The sequence below is a fragment of the Capsicum annuum genome, chromosome 6, assembly GCF_002878395.1.
Source record: "Capsicum annuum cultivar UCD-10X-F1 chromosome 6, UCD10Xv1.1, whole genome shotgun sequence".
NCBI classification, from domain to species: Eukaryota; Viridiplantae; Streptophyta; class Magnoliopsida; order Solanales; family Solanaceae; genus Capsicum; species Capsicum annuum.
In genome coordinates this window covers 226135511-226147073 of record NC_061116.1, presented here as the reverse complement: position 1 = coordinate 226147073, position 11563 = coordinate 226135511, and the positions used below count along the sequence as shown (strand labels likewise).

Below are 11563 nucleotides of genomic sequence, written 5' to 3'. Positions count from 1 at the left end.
ATTCAAACTTATCATGCATCAATTGATTTAGAGTAAACATCCGATGTAAATAAATTTACCGTGATTTATTATATCACCCCTAAATAATTATTATAAGTCATTTATATATTAGAATTAATAATATTTTTTACTATATTACCCTAATTAATTATTATAAGTCATTTATATATTAGAATTAATAATATTTAATTAAAAAAATAGATATTTATGAAGTTTGTTTCAGCTTCTTTAACCGTAATTTTACTATATCATTCCTAATTAATTATTATAAGTCATTTATGTATTAAAAATTAATAATATTTAATTAAAAAAATTTGTTGTTTAGTCATTTACTATATTACCCTAATTGTTGAGTAATTTATTATATTACCCCTAATTAATTATTATAAGTCATTTATATATTAGAATTAATAATATTTTTTATTATATTACCCCCAATTAATTATTATAAGTCATTTATATATTAGGATTAATAATATTTAATTAAAAAATAGATATTTATGACGTTTGTTTTAGCTATTTTAACCATGATTTTACTATATCATCCCTAATTAATTATTATAAGTTATTTATGTATTAAAAAAATAATATTTAATTAAAAATAGACGACATGTCTGCCTATATTATCCCTAATTGCTTCGTGATTTACTATATTATCCTAAATTAATTATTATAAGTCATTTATATATTAGAATTAATAATTTTTTTTTACTATACTACCCCTAATTAATTATTATAAGTCATTTATATATTAGAATTAATAATATTTAATTAAAAATAGATATTTATGATGTTTGTTTCAACTGCTTTAACCGTGATTTTACTATATCATCCCTAATTAATCATTATAAGTCATTTATATATTAAAAAATTAATAATATCTAATTAAAAAAATAGATAACATGACTGCTGCAGCTGCTTCAACCATAATTTTGCTAAATATCTCTTATAATTAATTATTATGAGTCATCTAAGTGTTAAAAATTTAATCATATTTTTTTAAAAAATAAAATAGATATAAAATAATAAATTAACTCTTGATGTATTAAATTAAGTTGACCTCCTTCAACCGTGATTTTACTGTATCACCCTTAATTAATTATTATAAGTCATTTATATATTAAAAATTCATAATATTTAATTAAAACATTGGTTTCGACATGGCTACTTCAAGAGCTGCGCCGTGATTTTACTATATCACCCCTAATTAATTATTATAAGTCATTTATATATTAGAAAATTAATAGTATTTAATTAAAACAAGAAAAATATGCGTTTATGACATATTTGTTGCAGTTGCTTCAACCATAATCATCTTTGAGAAAATGATCCAAGACTTTGCTGTTAGTTGGAGTATCTTTTGTTCCAATTTTTATATGAAATAATCCTATGAATATTAGTTTTACATTTTTTCTATATTTTGTAACAGGTCTCAATCTTATCATCAAACAATTAAAATAACTCGACTACACGACACATCACACTTTTTTATTTTGTGGAAAAAAACTATCTTATAAAACTTCACTCCTTAGCGAATATCGTCAAATAGTTATTATTTAAAAAATTATTATTTTAAATCAATGTACATTTAAGTTTGTATTTTATCAACATTAAATATTAGTGCTAAAAGATATTTATAGTGTTGAATTCGTGCTAACACGGGCCATGCACCTCTAGTATTGATAGAACTCAGCCTTGAGTGCAGATTTATGTCTTTGACAACATATGCATAACCAGGGGCGACTCTACTTTCTAAGAAAATAGACGGCCGCCTTAGACCCCCAAATTTGAGGGTCTCATTTTTTATAATAATATAAATTTTTAAAAAGTTGAATATTATTTATATAAAAATAATTTTTTAATATAAAAGAAAAAAATTATTAAAAGAAGTACATATATCTAGTGTACTGTGTTTTAAGAAAGATTAAATGCATTGATTATATTATTACTTAAAAAAGAATAATTAGGAAAAGTTGATTCTATAATTTTAAAAAACAGAATTCATTAAAAGAAAGTTATTTTTTTAAAAAAAATTTAAGGCCTTCGTTTGATTTCCGCTGTACGCCACGAATATGCGCGCCGCGGTTGTGCGTAACCACATATTCTATGTCTGCGTATGGTGCCAGTCCATTTTGGACCTTTGGCTATCCGTTATTTCTAGTATGTAGACAAACAACAATATGATGACTCAGGTACCGACAATTGTAACTTGCCTCATGGTATTTTATGCACCGGTCCCTTGAGTGAAACTTTGTCATTAGTTACTGCTTCTCTAGTTGAAGCGGTGCAATTAATGAGAGACGGGGAAAGTCCCATATAATGTCTACACAAGATCTACCTACGACAACAAATTTGATAGTTTTTCCTTGCTCTTATAATATATTTTAGGACATGTTTTTGACATACGCAAGAAAAAACTATATTTTTGGACTCCTAATTATTTTACCTTATATATATATATATATATATATATATATATATATATATATATATATAATTTGATGAAAAGAAATAAAAAAATAATTTTGTCTAAAGAAAAGATTTTTGATGAGGGTAAAAAGTTTAAATCACTTTTTTAAGGATCTTCACACTTTTAATATATTATAAATATAGATTATAGATTATATAATCTGTACAAAATCATTGATTACATTCTTATTACGTACTTAAAATTTTTAAAACACATTTTTTTAAAATCAAATTTAGTTGATTTAAAAATTTTAACCTAGTGAAAAAAATATTAGTTGTCATTAATTTTGATACTTCTAATAATGAAAGATTTTACCATAAATAGATTTACTTAATTTTCAATTCTTAAATTAGGAAAAAATATTAAAATTTTGATGATTTCTAATAAGGAAAGATTTTATCATAAATATATTTAATTAATTTTTAACTCTTAAATGATAGGAAAAATAGTGAAAAGACGATTTTGTCTAAAACAAAGACTTCTAATGAAGGGCAAAAAGTTTAAACAATATTTCTAAAGTCCTTCACATTTTTAATATATTATAGATATATGAAAGATATTTTTGTAATTTTTATTTTAAAATTATTTAATTCATGTTACTTTTAATATATCAAATCAAACACTGCATGAGAAAAATACAAGCATAACTAATGCAATCATAGCTAACACAAGAATTACTAATACACCATATTTTGCATTATTCAAACCTCAATTTAATTAAATTAATTTATTATTTTCAATTTAAATTTTAGATAGCTGAAAATTATAGAAAAATACTATAAGTTGTAACCTTTTTATATTAACTAGATGTCGGGGCCCGTGCTAGCACGAACCCAATATGTGTTATTTTTTAGTTTCAATTTATGTGACATAAATAAAATGTGGATAATCAATCATATTTTTAGTATGCTTTGAATATTCTAAATTGTTAACTATTGTAATTTATAATACTTTTTATGTAATTTTTAGATAGTACATGTTACTCTCTTTGTTCAAACTTTTATAGCATCGATAACCACCTATACTTTAAAAATAATTTAACTTTTTTAATTATTGAGATTTATAATGCCTTTTTTTATTTCAAATTAAGTAGCACTGATATAATTTCTGTAGTCAACCAACTATTTTATATCCTTATAATTTTTTAAATTATTAATTATTATGATTTGTAGTACCTTTTTAAGTATTTTTTTGAAATATATAACAAATTATTTGACCAGCCCAGGCCCACCCACGAAACCGTGGGCTATAACACACTTATTTTTCTCAAAAAATGCCCCGTTTGTTGTCGTCACCTGTTTGACCACCCAAATGGCGCCACCCTCAGAAACGGGCAACACCAGGCAGCTCCCCAGCCTCCCTGGCATGCCATAATCGATTTTCAACCCACATCACGCTCAGACCCCGGGCTAATTCACGAAACTGTGGGCTATAGCACATCGATTTTCCTTGAGAATGCCCCATTTACTGTCTTTTTGCCCGTTTGACAACTCAAATGGCCCTGTCCACACAAACAGACAATACCAGGCCACTCTCTAGCCTTCCTGGTATGCCCCGATTAATTTTTGACCTATAACACGCCCGGACCCCGAACCCACCCACGAAATCGTGGGCTATTACACACCGATTTTTCTTGAAAATTTCTCATTTGCTGTCGTTTCTCCCGTTTGGCCATCCGAATGGCCCCACCCACACAAACATGCAACACTAGGCCGCTCCTCAACCCCTGTCATGCCCAGTTAATTTTCGGCTCACAACAAGCCTGGACCCCAAGCCCATCCACAAAACTGTGGGCTATAACAGACCGATTTTGCCTGAAAATGCCCCGTTTCACCCGTTTAACAACCCAAATGGCCCCACCCACACAAACATACAACATTAGGCCACTCCCCAGCCTCCTCGCATGCCCCACTCAATTTTTGACCCATAGCATGCCTGGACCCCGGGCTCACCCATAAAATCATCGACTATAGCACATCGATTTTTTCCAAAAAATACCTTGTTTGCTGCCATTTCGCCCGTTTGATCACCCAAATAACCCCGCCCACACAATCGGGCAATACTAGGACGCTCCTAGCCTCCCTGGCATGCCCCAAACGATTTTTGACCCACAATACGCCCGACCCCGGGATCAGCCACAAAACCGTGGGCTATAGCAAATCGATTTTGCCCGAAAATACCCCGTTCGCGGCGTTTCGCTCGTTTGACCACCCAAACCACTCATAAAACCACAAAGGCCCACACTAAGCCGATCTTCAGCCTATTTAGGGTAGCCCAATAGATTTTTCACAAAAATCATGCCTGGTCCCAGGCCCACCCCAAAAATCGTGGGAAATAGCACACTGATTTGGCTCAAAAACAGCCCGTTCGCGGCATTTCACCCGTTTGACCACCCAAACCGCCAGAAAAATCACAAAGACCCACATTATGCCACTCTCCAGCCTATTTAGAGCAGCCCGAACAATTTTTTTCCAAAATCATGCATGACTCCTAGGCCCACCCAAAAAAATCATGGGCTATAGCACACCAATTTGGCCCAAAAAAGGCCCATTCTCGTCGTTTCGCCCGTTTGACCATCCAAACGGACCAAAAAAACACAAAGGCCCACACTAGGCCGCTCATCAGCCTGTTTGGGGTAGCCCGATCGATTTTTGGCCAAAATTAAGCTCGGCCCCTAAGTCCACACCAAAAACCATGGGCTATAGCCCATCGATTTTGCCCGAAAATGGCCCGTTCACGTCGTTTTACCTGTTTGACCACCCAAACTACCTAAAAAATCATAAAGGCCCATATTAAGCCGCTCCCTAGCCTTTTTGGGGAAGCCCAGTTAATATTTTGGCAAAAACTCGCTCGGGCCCTAATTCTAACCAAAACACCGTGGGCTATAGCACACTGATTTGGCTCGAAAATGGCCCTTTCGCACTGTTTCGCCCGTTTGACCACCCAAAACACCCAAAAAAACTCAAAGGACCACACTAGGCCGATCCCCAGCCTGTTTGGGGTAGCCCGATTGATTTTTGGTCAAAATCACGCCGGCCCCTAGGCCTACCCCAAAGATCGTGGGCTATAGCATACTGATTTGGCCTGAAAGTAACTCGTTCGCGCTGTTTCGCTCGTTTGACCACCTAAATCACCCAAAAAACTACAAAGGCCCACACTCGGCTGCTCCCCATCCTTTTGGGGCAACCCGATCCATTTTTTGGATAAAATCCTACTCGAACTTCGAGCCTACCCCAAAAACTGTGGTCTATAGCACACCGATTTCACCCGAAAATAGACCGTTTGCGTCGTTTCGCCCGTTTGACCACCCAAACTGCCTAAAAAAACACAAAGGCCCACATTAGGCCGCTCCCCAGCCTGTTTAGAGTAGGCCGATCGATATTTGGCCTAAATCACGCTTGGCCCCCGAGCCCATCCCCAAAAATATAGGCTATAGCATACTGCTTTGGCCCAAGAACGACCCGTTTGCGCACTTTCGCTCGTTTGACCACCCAAAAAATAAAAAGTCCCATACTAGGCCACTCCCTAGCCTGTTTTGGTAGTCCGGTCGAATTTTGGCCAAAATAATGCCCGGCCCCGGTGCCTAACCCAAAAACCGTGGGCTATAGCACACCAATTTGGCCCGTAAACGGCCTGTTAGCATCGTTTCGCCCATTTGACCACCCAAACTGCCAAAAAAGCCTCTAAGGCCCACACTAGGATGCTCTCCAGCCTGTTTAGGGCAGCCCGATCGATTTTTGGAAAAAATCACGCCCCACCTCCGAGCCCACCCAAAAAATTATGGGCTATAGCACACCAATTTGGCATGAAAATGGCTTGTCCATGCTGTTTCACCCATTTGACCACCCAAACCACCCAAAAACCACAAAGGCAGCTCCTGAACCTATTTGGGGTAGCTCGATCGACTTTTGTCCAAAATAGCGCCCATAACCCGAGCCCATCCCAAAAAACGTGGGCTATAGCACACTAATTTTGCTTGAAAATGGCTCGTTCGCATCATTTCTCCTGTTTAACCACCCAAACCGCCCAAAAAACTCAAAGGCCCATACTAGGCCGCTCCCTAGACTGTTTGGGGCAGACTGGTCTATTTTTGGCCAAAATCACGTTCTGCCCCCGCCCTACATTAAAAACCGTGGCCTAGCATACAGATTTGGCCTAATAATGGCCCGTTCGCGCCGTTTTGCCCGTTTGACCACCCAAACCACCCAAAAAATCAGAAAGGTCTACACTAAGCCACTCCTCAATCTTTTTGGTGTATCCCGGTCGACTTTTGGCTAAAATCATGCCCAGACCCTGAGCCCACACCAATAATTATGGGCTATAGCACACTATTTTGGCCCGAAAATGGTCCGTTCGCGCCGTTTGGCCTGTTTGACCACCCAAACCACCCAAAAACTACAAAGGCCTATAATGCCACTCTCCATCTTGTTTGGGGCAGCCCGATCATTTTTTGGGCTAAAATCACGCTTGGTCCCCGAGCCCATCACAAAAACCTTGGGCTGTTGCACACCAATTTGGTCCAAAAATGGCCCGTTCACACCGTTTCGCCCGTTTGACCACCTAAACCACAACGGCCCATACTAGGTCACACCCTAGCCTGTTTGGAGCAGCTCGGTCAATTTTTGGTCAAAATCATGATCGAAACCCGAGCCCACCCACAAATTCGTGGGCTATAGCACATAAATTTGGCCCAAAAATGGCCCGTTCACCCCGTTTCGCCAGTTTTACCACCCAAACTGCCCAAAATACCACAAAGTCCCACACAAAGCTGCTCACCATCCTGTTTGGGGAGGCCCTGTCTATTTTCGACCAAAATCACGCCCGACTCCCAAGCCCACCCCAAAAAACGTGGATTATAGCACATCGATTTGGCCCAAAAATGATCCATTAGCATCGTTTTTCCGATTTGATCACCCAAATCGCCCAAAAAACTACAAAGGCCCACACTAGGCTGCTCCTCACCCTGTTTGGGGCAGCTCGGTCGATTTTTGGAAAAAATCACGCCCAAGCCCTTGGCCTACCCCAAAAATTATGGTCTATAGCACACCGATTTGGCCTAAAAATGATCCGTTTGGGCCATTTCGCCCATTTGACCACCCAAAAAATCATAGAGGCCCATACTAGGCTGTTTTCTAGCTTGTTTGAGGCAGCCCGATCAATTTTGAGATAAAATCACGCTCGGCCCCCGGACCCACCCCAAAAATCATGGGCTATAACACACTGATTTGGCCCAAAAATAGCCCGGTCGCGCTGTTTTGCCCGTTTGACCACCCAAACTGCCCAAAAAAACACAAAGGCCCACACTAGGCTGCTCCCCAGCCTATTTGGGGCATCTCGATAGAGTTTTGGCCAAAATCACACTCAGCCACTGGGCGCACATAAAAAACCGTGGGCTATATCCCACCGATTTGGCTCAAAAATAGCCCGTTCGCTTCATTTTGCTCGTTTTACCACCCAAATCGCCTAAAAAACCAAAAAGGCCCACACTAGGCCGATCCCTAGCCCATTTGGGGCAGCCTGGTCGATTTTTGACCAAAATCATGCCCATCCCCCATGCCCATACCAAAAAATGTGGGCTATAGCACACCGATTTGGCCCAAAAATATCCCGTTCGCACCGTTTCACTTGTTTGACCACCTAAACCACCCAAAAAATACAAAGGCCCACACTAGGCCACTCTCCAGCCTATTTGGGGCAGCTCGATTGATTTTTTTCAAAAATCACGATCGACCCTCGGGCTCACCCTAAAAACTGAGGGCAATAGCACACCAATTTGGCCCCAAAATGGCCCGTTTGCATAGTTTTGCCCCTTTGACCACCCAAACCACTGAAAAACCCCCAAAGGACCACACTAGGCCGCTCCACAGCTTGTTAGAGGTAGCCCGATCGATTTTTGGCAAAAATCACGCCCGGATGATCTTGGGCATATTTATATGTCCAAACATCTCTATTAACCCATATTTGGACTTGTTTTGAGAATAAAAAGTGTGCTAAATATATTAAACTGTGAGTTAAATTATGTTTCATGGCTAACCAGTGTGATTAGAAATACAGGGTTAATTTTTCATGAATTTAGAAGAAAATGGGATACATATCATGAAAAGGCGAAAGGCCATATGGATTGAAGGCTAAAACATCAGGAGGATTGGCGACAGGAAACAAAGAAACTGGAGAAAATTACCAGTGACACGACGTGATCTCAACGCGTTGCTTCAACTGGTAATATATTGTACCTTAGCTAAAAATTGAAAAACAACTCCAGTGCATCGACGCGATGTCAATGCGTTTACCGATGCCTAAAGTTTTGACACTTAGCCAAATTCTGAGGAGCAAGTTCGAGTGACACGACGCGATGTCAACGCATTGTGTCGTGTGGTGAAGAAATTAACTTAGCTTGATTTTCAAAGATGAATTTCAGTGTGACAACACGACTTTAACGCGACGCGTTGGTTGGTACAACTCGATTAGCGACGCATCGCGTCATGGCTACAGATTTAGTGAAATTTTCCTAAGTATAAAAGAAACACGTGAGCACAATTCCAGGGACTTTTGGGCAAGCATATCAATGGCGAAAAAGCACAAAATGGTTTCTTTTAGGGTCCTAAATATTTCTTTTGAACTTCTTTACTTCAAGAATTATTTTGGGTATGGTTAATTACTTATTTTGGATGTTGAATTCAAACATGAGTGGCTAAATACCCTTATTCTGGGGTTGAGGCCAAGAACATGATTACTCTTTTGTATTCTTATTCATAGTTTCTTTTTGGATTATCATCTGGGTTGTTCTTAATTTCTTGAGCTTTCTATTTTAATAAGTGGCCACCACTAGAATAAATTTATATTTCTATGTGTACCCGGGAGGAGAATCTTAGGATAGAACGAAGAAATTAAGGAGCAAGGTTCTTATCCTTTTATAAAATAAGGGGTTTGAATTAGCATCAAGGATAGGGATATACCTAGAAGCCTTGCTTGGTTCAATTGCAAGAAAATAACTTTATGAATCTAGAAGAATTATTGTATCTCTGCGGGAGTTGTAGCTACAATATTTAATAGGTAGAAGATTTGAGGTCTGGAGACCCAGATCCTGGCATAACCCTTGTGAATCAACAACCCGATAACCAATTAGACTGTGATAAGAATAGAGAATTGTATGATTGTCCGAGATGCCTGAACCCTGGAATCCTCATCATTATTGATTACTACCATTGCTTGCTTTGCTTTAGTCACCATTAGTTATTCACTGTTTAATAATTTACATTTTTATTCATAAATACAACATAATCTTGATACTCTCAAGCAGTTAATACCTAATTGTCTTAAGATAAAGATTGATTAAATTTCTAGTTTATTAGTCCTCGTGGGAATGATATCTAACTATCTAAGTCTTGATACTACTTGTATGATCACATACACTTGCGTGTGCATAGGAACGCAACAAGTTTTTGGCGCCGTTGCCAGGGACTAGTATAATTAGTAAATTGCTTAATTTTTTATTTTTGATAATAAGTTTAAGTGTTAACAACTTTATCTTAGCGGCTGAATTTTATAGGTTTAGCTGAATACTGGACTGGCTAGAAATAAAGAGTTGATAGAGCCTTTTGCAGAACCGGAATTGATTTTTCATCTAAGTAGAATAGCTGATCATTCTATTCAACAGGGCCAGATGGCTGAAATACGAGATCCTAACTCTCTTGCTGATCCAAATACCGAAAATATTCCAGCTCCAGTTATTCCAGTTGTTCCTGTTCAACCTGCTGCAAGACCTATTCGTGAGGTCGCAATTACACTTACGAACCATGTGACTAACAATATTCGAAAGCCTGATCCAGGAGGTCGGTGGGAATTGAAACAAAATATAGTGCAATTGTTGAATTCTGCAGGGCAATTTCACGGACTCAAACATGAGGATCCGCAGCAGTACATACAGACTTTCCTTGAAATAAGTGATACATACATTCCTGAAGATGTGAATGCTGATTATGTCAGATTGACACTCCTCCCTTTTTCTCTAAATGGGGAAGAGAAGAGGTGGTTACATGCTGAACCACCTTACTCCATCACTTTTTAGGAAGATTGTGCTCGAAAGTTCCTTATTCGATTCTTTCCATCTCAGAAGACTGCACGATTAAGGAGTGAGATCTTGAGTTTCAAACAAAAAGATGAAAAAAACCTCTACCAAGCTTGGGAGAGATTTAAAGGCATGCTCAAAAATTATCCTCATCACCATCAATCGAATGATGTCTTTGTACACACATTTATAGAAGGCCTTGAGTCAAATACAAAGATTCTCTTAGATTTAGCAGCAGGAGGCCAAGCCTTGGAGAAAACTTATGAAGAATTGTATACACTGTTGAATCGAATCTCATAAGGGAATCTTGATTGGCATACAGAATCAAGGAGTGCTCCCAAGAAGGTTTCAGGGGTATTGGAGGCAGATCAGTTCACTGCATTACAGGCACAAATTGCAGCAATGCAAAACCATATGACAACTCAGCTGAACAACTTAAAGTTGGGTGCGACACAACCAATAACCACAGTAAATGCGGTTCAACAGGTATATTCATGGTGTGAAGTTTGCAAAAGTGGTGAGCATAAAGCTGATGCATGTTTTGTTAATCCAGATTCAGTCAACTACATGAGGAATGCAAATCATCAGGGTCAACAAAATTTTGGCAACACGTATAATCCAAACTAGAGGAACCACCCTAATTTCTCATGGGGTGGAAATCAGGCACATAATGCAAATCAGTACAAGGGACCAGTGTAACCAAATCCACAGTCAGCTCAGAATAATCAGGTGGCCGTTCAGACTAGCAATATGGAGGAGTTGATTAAGCAGTTCATGGCTCAACAAGCACAGTTTGCAGCAGACATATAGACTCAACAAGAATAATTTGTAGCTGAGTTGAAGAGTCAATAATTGCTTACAAGAAATCTAGAGTTGTAGTTGGGTCAAATTGCAGGATCGCAGAATACAAGGCCACAAGGAGCATTTCCTAGAGACACTGAGACTAATCTGAAATAGGTGAATGCGGTTACAACAAGGAGTGGCCTGCAAACTAAGGAGATGGTTCAGAAGTAGGATAACTCCGC

General features: G+C 37.8%; 1 non-coding gene across 1 annotated transcript; it reads right to left on the bottom strand.

Annotated features, from left to right (window-relative positions):
- Positions 1 to 10592: 10592 nt before the first annotated feature.
- LOC124899769 lies at positions 10593 to 10699 on the bottom strand. Its single transcript, XR_007057333.1, has one exon. It is a non-coding gene; the product is annotated as a small nucleolar RNA R71 (small nucleolar RNA).
- Between the last annotated feature and the right edge of the window lie 864 nt (positions 10700 to 11563).